This window comes from Aedes aegypti, chromosome 2, assembly GCF_002204515.2.
Source record: "Aedes aegypti strain LVP_AGWG chromosome 2, AaegL5.0 Primary Assembly, whole genome shotgun sequence".
Classification (NCBI taxonomy): domain Eukaryota; kingdom Metazoa; phylum Arthropoda; class Insecta; order Diptera; family Culicidae; genus Aedes; species Aedes aegypti.
The window spans coordinates 246,437,712-246,452,963 of record NC_035108.1 but is presented as its reverse complement, the minus strand read 5'-3'; positions in this window follow the sequence as shown (position 1 = coordinate 246,452,963).

Sequence of the window (15,252 nt, the reverse complement as noted above, 5' to 3'; positions counted from 1 at the left end):
AAATCTCTCAGTCAACTTGCCATGGATGAAGCAGAAAAATTCCCTTTGGCGGCCAAGGCCGTAATGGAGGATTTTTATATGGACGATGCCATTACCGGAGAGAACCCGAATGTTGCCAAGCAGCTGAGAATCCAACTACAGGAACTACTACGGAGAGGAGGGTTTGTCCTTCGAAAATTTGCCTCGAATTGTGAAGCGGTTTTGGAAGACCTGCCGATCGAAAATCGGTCAATCCAAACGTCGGATAGAATCCATTTAGACCCAGATTCATCGGTCAAGACACTAGGCTTGGTGTGGATGCCCAACAGTGATACTTTCCGGTTCAAATTTCGATTTTCACCATTGACAGAAGACACCATTCTAACCAAACGGAAGGTTTTATCCGAAATCGCAACCCTTTTTGATCCCTTAGGGCTTGTCGGAGCGGTAATTACTAAGGCTAAAATCATCATGCAACTTCTTTGGCGCTTGCAGGATGAGAACAACCGTCAATTGGCATGGGATGCCAAATTACCTGCGAAGGTGGAGGAAGAATGGATTCGCTTCTATCAACAGCTTCCTATTTTGAACGAACTGCGTAAAGCAAGGTTGGTCACCCTAACGAAACCAGTCAGCACACAACTACACCTGTTCTCAGATGCTTCTGAGAAGGCGTTTGGCGTCTGTGCTTATCTACGAACCCAAGATGAAAAAGGAGAGGTAAAGGTTGCCTTGCTGTCATCGAGATCGAGAGTTGCCCCCTTGAAAACCCAATCAATCCCCAGGTTAGAGCTCTGCGGGGCCCTACTCGCCTCAGAATTGTATCTGAAAATAAAAGCTTCGATTCGCTTCAGCGGAGAATGCTTCTTTTGGGTGGATTCTACGACCGTGTTGCGATGGTTACACGCGCCACCCTTGACATGGGCAACGTTTGTTGCAAATCGCGTATCAAAAGTGCAGGCATCCACTGAAAACTGTCATTGGCGGCACGTACCCGGGGAACAAAATCCGGCAGACCAAATTTCACGGGGAATATGGCCTCAAGAAATCGTCGACAACCAACTGTGGTGGAAGGGGCCCTCCTGGCTTCAATTAAGCCCGGAAAACTGGCCATCAGATAAAGCGTTCACATCGGAAGGACACGAGGAAGAACGGAGGCGAGCAGCCTTTGTCGTAGCTGCGCCGGTAGAAGCAAATTTCTTCGCTGAGTATCTTGCTCGGTTCTCCAGCTTCACCACCCTCATCAGGACAACGGCCTATCTCTTACGATATTTCCATAATCTACGAGCAAAAGGGGAATTGCGACGATCATTTGGTTTCCTAACGACGAAATAATTGCAGCAAGCGGAAAATTTCATCGTTCTTCGAGTTCAACGAGAAACCTTCCATCGCGAGGTCAGTGCACTAACTAAAGGAGAATGTGTACCACGATCATCACCTCTACGTTGGTATCATCCGTTCGTGGCCGAAAATGGATTGCTACGAGTCGGTGGAAGAATAGGTCAAGCGAACGAGTCCGAATACACTATCCATCCAATAGTACTACCTGCTCGTCATTTGGTCACCAAGCTGTTACCGTGAACGTACCATATTTGACCCAGTGCGCATCGTACCTTCGTGCTGTGCGTACACGAATTCTCTCTGCTCTTGGAAGTTTTCTTAAAAACTACCTAAAGCAATAAAACAGTACTTTTCAGTGCTACACAAACAGTACTTTTCAGTGCTAAAATTAAAAACGGTACTTTTCAGTGCTACTTAAACAGTACTTTTCAGTACTATTTTTTCTACTATTGATCCCTTTATGATCCTTGTTTGGACCCGTGCCTTCGATTTTTCGTTGGACCCGTTGGCGAAAGCTAGCGGTGGTAATCCTTCTTGGACACCGTCTAGGGAAAAAACCTCTCGAAGGTCACGTCTTTCTCGTTTATTAACTAAACATGGTATCAACAACTAACAAAAGGAAGGGTGAATCTCTGAATTCACTACTTCCTTCCAAAAAAGTGGGTTTTAAAACTGTCACTACACGTGGCAAGAATGGAAGAAAGGACGCTTCCCCGGAATGCGAAGTTTCTTCCAAGGGTGAAATGAATAATTGTATTGAAATGAGCAATCAGTTCGATGCTCTAGACAAATTTTCCGAACACCAAATCGAAGCAGCCTCTAGCCCAGGCTCTTTGATTCAAGTGAGGAAGCAAAGAGTGCCGCCTATCGTGGTCAGTTGTTCCGAATTTGGGGGATTTAGGCAGGAGATCTTGAACTCCATTAGGGGAATCAAGGTTTCCTTCCAAATCGCAAAGAAAGGAGACTGTCGCGTTTTGCCGGAAACTCTTAAAGATCGCGAACTTCTTCTCAGATATCTTGAAGAGAAGAAGCACAAATTTTTTACTTATGACGACAAAACTGAACGTTTGTTCAAAGTCGTCTTGAAAGGTCTCTCAAGTGACTATAAGTCACCTGAAGAGATCAAAAATGGAATAAATGATTTACTTGGATTTTCCCCAGTCCAAGTAATCATTATGAAAAAGAGAACCCAATCTGGCATTGTTCGGAAAGGGCTTTCTCAAGAATATTATTTAGTTCACTTTAACAAAAAAGAACTAAATAATATTAAAGCTTTAGAAAAAGCTAAACTTATGTTCGATGTCCGTGTGACGTGGGAACATTTCCAGAAACCTGGAGGAAATTACCAGAACCCCACTCAGTGCCGTCGGTGCCAAAAGTGGGGTCATGGTACAAAAAATTGTCGCATGGATGCTAAATGCATGATTTGCGGAGGTTCTTCTCACGCTAAGGACGACTGTCCTGTGAAAGAAGATACCAGAAAATTTCAATGCGCCAATTGCAAGGGCCCTCACAAAGCTAACTTTTGGGAATGCATTTCACGCAAAAGAGTCGTTGAGGCTCGTGCCAAGCAGATGAAGGATAATATCCGTTACGATAACGGTCGTTTCCGGAATTTGCCTGGTAGAGTATCGAACAATGCTCATTTTTCAGTTAACGATCGCTTGATTAGGAATCATACCCACCAGGAAGATCATAATCATGCTCATTCACAAACAAATTTTAATCCGTCGGGTAGCCGTTCGAATCTTTCAATTTCGAATGTATCTACCCACGGTAAATCCTTTGCCGATATCGTAGCAGGTAATTTGAACTCTTCCCCTGTTCGTTCCATGAGTACCCATTCTACTTGTTTCAAATCAAATGGAAAAAACCCTACCGCCACAGGTAACTCCTACCCCGCTTCTTCGTCTACCGAAAATTCCAATGGGAAATCATCAGATGATATGTCTGCCTCTGATTTTAATTTTCTAACTGAACAATTGAATCTAATGATTGATGCAATGTTCAAAGCCACCACTATGACTGAAGCAGTCCAAGTAGGTGTAAAATTTACAAATCAAATTGTTATTGGATTACGTTTTTCTAATGGATCCAAATAATAATTTAAATATTTTAAATTGGAATGCTCGTTCTCTGAATGGTAAAGAGGACGATCTGTTTAATTTTCTTACAGCTAATAACGTGCATATAGCAGTTATTACCGAAACTTATTTAAAACCTGGATCCAAATTTAAAAAAGATCCTAACTTTTTTGTTTATCGTAATGATCGACTTGATGGGGCATGTGGGGGAGTTGCAATCATCATTCATAGGCGTATAAAACATCAACTATTTTCGTCATTTGAAACTAAAGTTTTTGAAACTTTAGGTGTTTCTGTTGAAACACAGTTTGGTAAATATACTTTCATAGCTGCCTATTTGCCTTTTCAATGCTCTGGACAGCAAGTTAATTGGCTTCAAACTGACTTGCGAAAATTAACTCGCAATAAGTCAAAATTTTTTGTCATTGGTGACTTTAATGCCAAACATCGGTCATGGAATAATTCTCAAAGTAATTCCAACGGCAGAATTTTATTTGATGAGTGCTCTTCAGGATATTTCTCAATTCAATACCCTGATAGCCCTACATGTTTTTCCTCTTCTAGAAATCCATCTACGATTGACTTGGTCTTAACCGACTCTAGTCATCTTTGTAGCCAATTAGTTACTCATGCTGATTTTGATTCTGATCATGTCCCTGTTACATTTCAAATATCCCAAGAAGCGATTCTAAATCCTATCAGCTCCACATTCAATTATTTACGAGCCGACTGGAATATATATAAAACGTATGTTGACTCTAATCTTGATGTTAACATTTCTTTAGAAACTAAACTTGATATTGACAATGCTCTTGAAAGTTTAACAAATTCTATTGTTAAAGCCAGGAGCATTGCAATTCCAAATTGTGAAGTAAAATTTGAATCCGTGATTATAGACGATGATCTTAAACTCTTGATCCGTCTTAAAAACGTGAGGAGAAGGCAATTTCAACGCACTCGCGATCCTGCTATGAAAATTATATGGCAGGATTTGCAGAAAGAAATCAAAAAGCGTTTTGCTCAATTAAGAAACAAAAATTTTGAAAATAAAATTTCTCAATTGGACCCTGGCTCTAAGCCCTTTTGGAAATTATCTAAAATCTTGAAAAAACCTCAGAAGCCTATACCGGCATTGAAAGAGGAAAACAAATTATTACTAACTAATTGCGAAAAAGCTCAAAAACTTGCTATGCAGTTTGAAAGTGCGCACAATTTTAATTTAGGACTTACTAGTCCAATTGAAAATGAAGTTACTCAGGAGTTCGAAAATATTCTCAATCAAGAGAACGTTTTCGAAAATGCCTGGGAGACTGATTTGGAAGAAGTGAGAACTATTATTAAAAAATTCAAAAATATGAAAGCTCCTGGCGATGATGGAATTTTCTACATCCTCATCAAGAAACTTCCAGAAAGTAGCTTATCATTTTTAGTTGATATATTTAACAAATGTTTTCAATTAACATATTTTCCTGACAAATGGAAAAATGCTAAGGTTGTTCCAATTTTAAAACCAGACAAAAATCCTGCAGAAGCTTCTAGCTATCGTCCAATCAGTTTGCTTTCCTCCATCAGTAAACTTTTTGAAAAGGTTATTTTGAACAGAATGATGGCCCACATCAACGAGAATTCAATTTTTGCCAATGAACAGTTCGGATTCCGCCATGGACATTCGACCACTCATCAACTTTTACGTGTAACAAATTTGATCCGTTCCAACAAATCAGAAGGCTACTCTACTGGTCTTGCTCTTCTAGACATAGAAAAAGCATTCGACAGTGTTTGGCATGAAGGTTTGATTGTAAAATTGAAAAATTTTAATTTTCCAACATACATTGTTAGAATAATTCAAAGTTATCTGTCAAATCGTACACTTCAGGTTAATTATCAGAACTCCAGATCTGAAAGACTTCCTGTAAGAGCTGGTGTTCCCCAAGGCAGCATTTTGGGACCAATATTATACAATATTTTCACATCTGACTTACCTGAGTTACCTCAGGGATGTCAAAAATCTTTGTTTGCTGATGACACAGGCCTCTCCGCCAAAGGACGAAGCCTGCGTGTCATCTGTAGTCGATTGCAAAAAAGTTTGGATATTTTTTCTTCATACTTGCAAAAATGGAAGATTTCTCCTAATGCTTCCAAAACTCAACTAATAATATTCCCACATAAACCAAAAGCTCTTTATTTGAAACCTTCAAGTAGACATGTTGTCACGATGAGAGGGGTTCCAATAAATTGGTCAGATGAAGTTAAGTATCTAGGACTCATGCTAGATAAGAATTTAACTTTCAAAAATCACATTGAGGGCATTCAAGCCAAATGTAACAAATATGTAAAATGTCTCTATCCCCTTATTAATAGAAAATCAAAACTTTGTCTTAAGAACAAGCTTTTGATATTCAAACAAATTTTCAGGCCAGCCATGTTGTATGCTGTACCAATATGGTCTAGCTGTTGTAATACCAGGAAGAAAGCTCTGCAGAGAATTCAAAATAAAATTTTGAAAATGATTCTGAGGCTTCCTCCCTGGTATAGTACCAATGAGTTACATAGGATATCCAATGTTGAAACATTGGAACAAATGTCAAATAAAATAATCAATAATTTCAGGCAAAAATCGTTACAATCTTCTATTGCCACGATTAATGCGTTATATGTTTAGGTTAAGTTAGGTTAAGTATATTAAAAACTTTTTTTTTTTCTCTTATAAGCAGGTGAAATCAACTCACCTGTAAAAAATCTGAACTGCTACGGCAAATGAAATGTAATATGTTGTTAACAAAATGTTAATAAAATCTTAGATTTGTTTTACCAAATTAGGATGATAGTGTTGTCTAATAACACAGAACACCTAGATATAAGAAATAATGAATGTAATGTTTGGAATGATACTAATAAAGAAATTAAAAAAAAAAAAAAAAAAAAAAAAAAAAAATACCATATTTGACGCGGGTCCAAACTTGACGCATTTTCTAATTAATTTTATCATAAAAAAAATCTGGTTCAAACTAGCACTCGAAAATTTATTGCTTATTCTCCATTTACATGTTATTGAAGGATTCCAATTGAAAAAAGTTTATTTTTGATTAATAATAGGCAAAAAATAAAATTTATTTGAAAATGCATCCTACCAGTGCGTCAATTTTTTCATTCCTTAGTGAAAATGCTAAATATTGGTAATCAATTTTCGTTAAAATATAGTGGTCTTTTACATTAATATCATCAACAATAGCCAGTAATATCCTTTTATTCATGAACTGAAGTTGACATTTTTCTATTTTTAAGGTTTAAGACATATTTTTGTATGAAAATCTTGTGCGTCAAGCAGGCATTGCAATCTCATCTGAGCGTAGAGATCATCTTTGCATGTTGAAAAGATATTATCCCTAATCCAAGAGCACATTGAAATGATTCAATCTTTCCATCTTGATCATAAAATGATTACAATTGACAGTTCATAAACGTACTCTCGTAAAACCAAGTGTTTGATGTCCACATCTGTGGAATTTGTTGTAAAAAAACATTTTGCTCGCTTAGTAAGGAGCTGCACCGGTCCTTGAACTTCCGTCAGTGATTTTCTCATATGAGAAAATTCAAAAAATGGTAGTAGATAGAGATGGTCAGACGAGTTCGGCTGCAGCCAAGATTCTTTTGAACAGCTGACGGTAATCATTGCTGTTTCTCAGCTATTTTTTGGCATATGGTAATGATTTTTCGCCCATTTCTACCAAGCTTTTGCGCTCAATAAAACAATTTACTTGGCTGGGAATTGATTGTAGTGAAACGAACACTTTTATATTTTACACCTATGGATTCATATTGTGCTTCCCCCTGATTGATTGTTAACGTGAAAAACTTTATAATTTGTTTGATAATCAGATGATTGTAATAAATATATTGAAGGGCTTGTTTTATTTATGTACTCATTGCTAAAAAAAATGTTAAAGAAGGCAAGATCCGTCATTGGTTTAGAAATTTTCAGAAGCAGCTTAATCGTTCAAAATCAAGAAAATTTACACGATATTGTGTTCACTGTATTCTATTCTCCAACAAAAACACAGTGAACAAATTTTCTACGAAGATTTTCTAGTTTTGAATAGAAAAACTGCTCTTGAAGTTCCGTAATCATCGTACAATGACGGATCCTTGAACGAAAGCCTCAAAATCAAGATCATCTCAAGATCAAACGCGGTTTGTAGAGGAACTGAATTGGTTGAAGTATTAAAAAAAAAATACATTTATAACGAATGCAAACATGGTAATCTTTATTTGACGTCTTGTTAATCCCACAAATATCATGCAGCAATAATATTTAATAATATTGTGAAATCTAGATTGTGGGAAGGTTTTTCTAATATTCTTCGTTCTTCGTTCAATCCTTTGAGGCGAAAATGTTGACGTTAAGGTATTCTTGATATATCCTGGTGAAACATGGGAGGAGACCAAACTGAGCAATATAATTTTCACTGAAGTAGAGGGCTGCGTTACCTATAGATAAAGGGAAATAATGTGTTGATCTATTTCAATATGAAAAACTAGCTTACACTTCCACTAATATCACAAATCATAATAACTCTTGATCCTGTCTTCTATTTGCATGAGTGTCACTTTCTGAACATTTGTTCCGTACAGTTTGCTGAGATTAAAATATTCTATTGATGATCAAAAGAGTCAGAGATCTAGGTGAATAATCGATCAAAGAGCTCAAAGATAATATCTTGTTATTCGATCCATATCCCACTCAGATGATCAAAAGATGAGATGAAATGTAATGCCTGGCGTCAAGTTAGGCACACAATGTTCCTTATTACTTGATTTTTGCTCAGCATGTTTTGTTGGATCGAAAATAGGAAAAGAAATATTTATGGCGCTTGCATTCAAAACATCCGTCCACAGAACAATCCAATGCTTTATGAAATCACATGTAAAGGGTCATCCATAGATTACGTCACGTTTTCAGGGAGAGGAGGGGTTCAGGGAAACGCAAAGATTCATACAAAATATTCGCGCTTTCCATACAAAAAATATGGCCAAGGTGGAGAGGGGTTAAAAATGGTACAATTTAGCGCGGTTTATGGACGTCCCCTAATGTTTCGAGGAAGCTTAAATAAATACGTCAGGAGGTGAGGTGTTGGTTCAATGGTTGATTAAGTAAAATTTATAGAATAGGGGGGGGGGGGGGGTCCATGAGATAAGTGTCACAAATACATACCATTTTCTACAACATCTGCCCATCCGCCCTACGTCACACTTTTTCACGAAACCTTAAAAAATGTATGATTCGTTACATTTTGCAGAACAGCTCCTTCCTCTAATAACATGACGTAATTAATGGATGACCTAATATATGGTTCTCGAGCGATTTAGATGCCATACTGCCGTTGGTTGCACGCATATTTGTCTCGCGGGCCGCGGCCCATAAAGTTTACATAGAACATGTTAATTACGGCTAGCTCCGCGGCTACACCCACTCAGGGTCGGCTTCGCTTGCTTCGGGTGGTCCCACTTACCTTCCCAATGGCACCAAGGTAGACGGAACAAGATAGAAGCAAACCCACTGATAGGGAAACCAAGACTGTCTTCCATTCAATAAAGTGGCACAATACACAGATAGAATAAGCTTAACATATTTATTTCCTAAGGATTTTACATTGAGGAAAAGGGGGGGGGGTTCGTTGCGGCCGATCCGGAACAAGCGGTACTTAGGGCCCAGTGGCCTTCATGCGAGAGGGTAAGAGAGACACATACATCTTTTACTTGCCACTCCTTTGGGTGTCAGCTAAATCCGGTCCTGGGTGGCACACGAGGCTGCTCCGTAGTCCTGCATGCCCAGAGGTTCTCCTGAAGGCTTTCCAAGGTTGGTTATGTTGTCCACGTGGTACCTTCTTTGTTGGTGGGTTCTTTCTGGACGTAAAGCGTTCAACTGAGTTCTTGGTGGCTGGCTCGTAGATGGTAAGTTGATCGACGTCCTGAGTGCTCGCTGACGGGTTCGGCAACACATCGGATATTGAGCGATAGTGAGCGGGGTAAACCAGCCGGACCTCACTACCGCCCTCACCTCCAAAACTTTGGTTACCTCGTCCCGTGGCGTGTGGCTCAACGATGGCGTTGCTCGTTGGTCACCAGCACCCGGCTCGCCGACCGATGGTTCTTAGGGTGGTTACAGGGATCCACGTGTCCTTGAGGTGCGCAAGCTTCCCACGATCGCTAAGTGCTTTCCGTGCACCGAACTATCTAATCCTCCTCTACGTCCGACGACACTTCTGCTTCGGAGTTCTTCTTGCCGATTCGACCGCGGGGATCCAGCAGGGAAACCCCAAAACGTTTTCGACGGGTGAGTTATCTCCTTGGCCCGAACAAAACTTTTTGAAAATCTTTTCTTTTCCAGTTCGATTTCGACGTCTATCTTTCTTGACATCTGGATACTTTCTCTCTTTCCTTCTACCCCAGTCAATTTCTCTTCCCATCTCTCTTGTCCTCCTCTCTCTCTTCCCTCTTTTACTCTCATCCGGAAGTATCGACTGGGCCCTCAGGGGTACCACTTTCGTAGAGCAGGTAATCATTTAGACGAGATGTGAAGCGTTCTCAAATGTCAGAGTAGTAGTAAGGGAGGGGGGGTATAATTAAAGAGAAGTTTATACTAGATTATCTAATATCCCTTACTTTCTTTCTTATAATGACACAATCAAACAAAACTCCTATCTCCTAATCTACCGTTTACAACAGCCTCTTGGTCTCCATAACGCGGGTAATTTAATTGGTAACGATTGGTCGGTAACAATCATCCCTTCTCCCCAGAGAAAAATTGCCAGGCTGGAAATTGCAGCTCGGTAATTTTTCTGGGATTCATCTTTTCTTGAAACGAAGTCCTCGTGAATTAGTATGCCCCAAGTAAGCAATTCTCCGGATCCTTAATTTTATTACTATCAATTATGGATACTATCTATTTGTAGATTAGTGGAATTTACTTTTACCGTGTTGTACTTATGTTTAAATTAAACTGATTGTTCAGGTTGCTGTGAAAAAAAATTATCAACATTACCAATTCCTAATTTCTGTTCCTTAATTCTAGTAGTTTTCTTTTCATTTTCAATTTTATTTTGCTTCCATTCATTCTCATTTTTATATTGTTTCCATTTACACTCTCATTCATATGGGTACCCTCAAAACACATTCATTCACCAATCATCCTATAGACCATTCATTCCACGATGTCTTATAATACATGTAAAGCTAAATCACCTAGGAGACAGGCGGTATCTCCATAGATATTATCGATTAGAAGAACACGTATCTCTTCTAATACAACGAAGAGGCTATTTAATTTATACCTCTTGTTTCTAACTTTTCAGCAGTAGGCAAAAATCTCTCCTCTTTCACACAGAAAGAGGAAGTTTTCCCTCTAATTTGATCTGTGACCTCGTCGATTTATTCAAAACGACGGGTCCCTCGTACTTCCCTTTTTTTTTTGGAAGGATGTGAACCATTCCACTGGTTGACAGTTTGTCTTGTGAACGCACGGTTGTAAAACCGGAGCAAAACAAAACGACATAAAAACAAACTTCATTCAAAGCATCATCGTAGCTTGAGACGAGAAGACTAAACTTTACGTAGTATGGAAATGATTTTGCTAATTAATTTCTTCGACAAGAGCTTAGCTTAGAGGATGGAGAATTGCTGCTTGCAGGACCGATGAACTGGAGAGCTGATTATTCCCGCTCAACCCGAATTATCAGAATCGATGGCAAAAACCCGGGTCACTGAGTCACAGAGGTGTTTGTTGCTGATGCTGAATTTCCCGGGACGAGATGGAGTTCAGCGGCCGACTTGTAAACATTCGATTGGAGCTCATAGCTAGCGATCATCAACCTTCCCAGACAGAAGCTGAGGTCAATGAACGTCTGTGTAAATATTTGGTTCGCGTGCAGTTCTTAGCAGGTCAATGATCACCATAACATATAGTTGGTCGTGAGTTTTCATGCTGGTTTGAGATGGATAGCCGGCCATACGCCTACTGATTTTCCATCCAAATCAGCGATTTCGTAAGATGAAGATCCTATTCTTCGTATTACCTTTGACGGTAGATATTGTGGCCCGTATTTGGTATTATAGTCGTCTAAGGCACTAGACTGCTTCATGTTTCGTCTATAAACCATTTGTCCGGCCTGTAATGGTTTTCCATAGGCGCGATGACGCAGATCGTAGCGCTTGAGGCTTTCCTGGTGGGCTTTTTCAAGCTTTTCCTGGATCACATTTTTGATGTCGCCGAACAATTCGGCTTGATTCTTCCCACGCTCAGCGTGCGATATTTGCGGATCATCAGCACCGAAACAGTGGTCCGATCCTTTCAAAAACATTTCGTGTCCATGAGTTGCGAAGAACGGGGTGAAATTTGTGGCTGAGTGTTCTGAAGTGTTCAAGACAGCTTCCACCTCGGACAATCGGGTATCCCAAAGTTTTTGATCACTTTTTACATAGGTTCGAATAGCGGCATTGACTGTTCTATTTACTCGCTCAACAGGGTTTGCCTGTGAGTGATATTTAGAATTCAGCCAATGCCGAATATCGAATCTACTACAAAGTGAACGAAACTCATGGGACAAAAAACAGGAGGCATTATCCGTAATTAGTACTTCGGGTACTGAATTACGGTAAAACCACTGATCTCGTAAGGCTTTGCATAGATTCTTGCTATCTATTTTGCGAAAAGGAATCAGCATTATCCATTTGCTGAACAGGTCGACAACGGACAATATGTACTGATTTTGGGTCCGACTTCTGGGCAATGGCCCTATGAAGTCCAAGGCGATGATCTGCCAAGGGTGAGACGTGATACGTCTCTCCCCCATTGGTGGTGCAAGGGCTATATTAGGGGCCTTCGTTTCTTTGCAGGTCGTACATTTACCTACATACTCACGAACGTCTAGGACCATCCTTGGCCAGAAATATCGCAAACGGATCCGGCTCAGGGTTCGATCAACCCCTGGATGCATTGAATTATCATGGCATTCGAAAATTATGTCAGTGCGTCGGTCGTCATGTGGTTCACTGGTGTTAGCCACGTATTTGTATAAAACACCATCGCGAAGTTGAAAATCAACATGTTCGTCTGGATGTTCGGAGACTTTCTCCAAAAGATCCTCATAAGTGGTCAAAGCCGAGTCAGTAGGGTTTGGGTTCGTGTTGCTGATAGCGGGTGAAACCAGTGGTGTGTCTGAGTTAGTCTTAGCATCCAGAGTGGCTACGCTTCGCGAGAGGGCATCGGCGACTACGTTTTCTTTCCCTCGACGATGGCGTATAGTCATATCGTGATGCTGTAACTCGAGGCACCAGCGGCTACACCGGGATGCTGTTTTCCATTTCGCGCTCATGATATGCGTTAGTGCGGCGGAGTCGGTTATAACCGTAAAATGGGATCCCTCTATGTATCCTCGAAAGGCTTCAATGGACAATAGTACGGCAAGCGCTTCCTTTTCGCAAGCATGATAATTCCGTTGTGGAGTTGTCAGCTTGTGCGAAAAGAAGGCAATCACCCTTTCAAATCCATCTTGGATCTGGGTTAGGATCCCCGCGACTGCAACGTCGCTTGCGTCGGTTTGCAGTGTGAATTCCTTGGTGAAATCAGGACAGGCAAGGACTGGGGCCGAGATCAGTTTCTCCTTAATTAGGTTGAACGAATTCTCAGCTGCCTCACTCCATCCTAACACCTTCGATTTTGTTTTTAGCAGGTCTGTCAAAGGTGACGTGATACCGCTGAAGTCCTCTATGAAACGGCGATAGTAATTCGCAATTCCTAGGAACCTTCGTAATTTCGTGACCGTTGTAGGTCGTTCGTAGTTTACAATGGCTCTAACCTTTTCGGGGTTAGCTCTTAGACCCTCTGTTGACAAAAGGTATCCTAGGAACGGCAATTCACTAACGCCGAACTTAGATTTGTCGATATTAATGGAAAGATTCGCTTCTGTCAGACGTTTCGCCACTTCACGAAGGAGCTGCACGTGACGTTCGAACGTCTCCGATACAATGACAATATCGTCAAGGTATACGAAGACGTTCGGTTCCAATTCACCATGTCCGAGGACTCTATCCATGAGTCTGGACAGGGTTGCTGGACTATTCACTAATCCGAATGGCAACCTGGTGAATTGGAACATTCCCTTGCCCTGAATACTAAACGCTGTATATTTTCTGGAAGCTTTCTCCAATGGGATTTGGAGAAACGCTTCCGATAAATCTATGGTACTCAGGTACTTGGCCCTGGGCAACTGACCGAGTATCCGGCCAGGATGGGGCAAGGGATATGCGTCACGTACAGTCCTTTCGTTTATTTTGCGAGCGTCTAGGCAGAGACGAACCTTTCCGGTTGGTTTTATAACCGGCACTACATTGGAGCACCAGTCGGAGTTAGCTCTCTCAATAATACCAATCGATAGTATTCTCTCCAATTCTTCTGCCACTTTTTGTTGCACCTTTGGAGATAGAGTATATGGATATTGGCGGACCGGAAGTTTGCCTCTCCATTCCTCGGAAATCTCTATTCGGTGCTCAATTAGAGGTGTAATTGTTAGCTTATCTGGCTGGGCACCTACGAATAGTTTCCTAACCTCAACAAGCTGCTGTAGCTCAGATTCTGTAAAAGAATCTTGCTGAGACTCAGGTATTGGTGGGATATTGGCTTCAATCATTGCACAGTCCTTAACAGTGGGCCAGATCTGAAACTTCTGCCAGAAATCCATACCTAGTATGCATTCTGCGGAAAGAGTTTTCACCACGAGGGTGGGAATTATCTTTATACACCCTCCAAAATTGAAAGGGATCGAGAGTTGGCCCAGAACCTCTAGCTCAGACCCATTCGCAGATCGCACCACTACAGGTTGTCTGACTGGACGCAGTTTTTGTCCATTTAGCTTGTGGAATACATGCTCGCTAATCAAAGTGAGCTGACTCCCGGAGTCTAAGAGACCTTTGGAGGGTCGGCCATAGATTTTAATTTTCGCGTAAGGTCGATTGTCGTGCGTGTCTCCAATACAAATGTTGAGAACCTGGGACTCGTCACTCGAATAAAACTCTTCCCGAACTGGTTCCCAAAATTCGGCAAGGGTAACCCCTGTAGGGACAGGATTTACGCGCTTGGGCTTGACGGTCGGCGCTTTTGGACCGTCTGCAAGCCGTTTTTTTGGCAGTAAGGACAGTTCTGGGTTTCAAACCCTTTAAAACCGCAGACCATGCACAGGGAACCCCTGTAATTCCTACACTGCTCTAAGGAATGATTGGTTTGTCGGCAGTACAAACACTCGTAGCTCCGAGGAGGTCTATGGCTTTCGATGAGCATTTCTAACGTCCTCGTGGGTTTGGAGGGACCCTCTTTTGGATCTGGTTCTTTTGACTGACCGGCTTGTGTAGTCGGAGTTGGTTTCTTGTTATCCTGATCGCTTTTCTTCTTTAGGTTTGATTCAGTTGATTTTGGATTGAACTTTGTGTTCTGATACTGACCTTGTTTATAAGGAGGTCTATGATTTTGACCCTTCGATTCGCCTCGGTCAGTCTTCGTTTCCGAAATAGCATTCGCTGATTTCTCATTACCGAAAACTTTCGCGTATAACGAGAAATTCGAAGCGTCAATCATGTGACCGGCTTCGAGCAGATCTGGTAGACTATGTATCGGCTTCCAAAGAAGCGTTTTCTTATAGTCTGCTCGCATATTCCTTTTCAGGATATCGAGCTGTTCGTGGTCGCTCATGGGAACAATCATTGATCGAAACATGCTCTCCATGTCGTAGTAGTATTTTTGAAATGTTTCATTCCTTTGCTGACGCCTTTGGTAAACCCTAGTGCGAACCAGCGAATC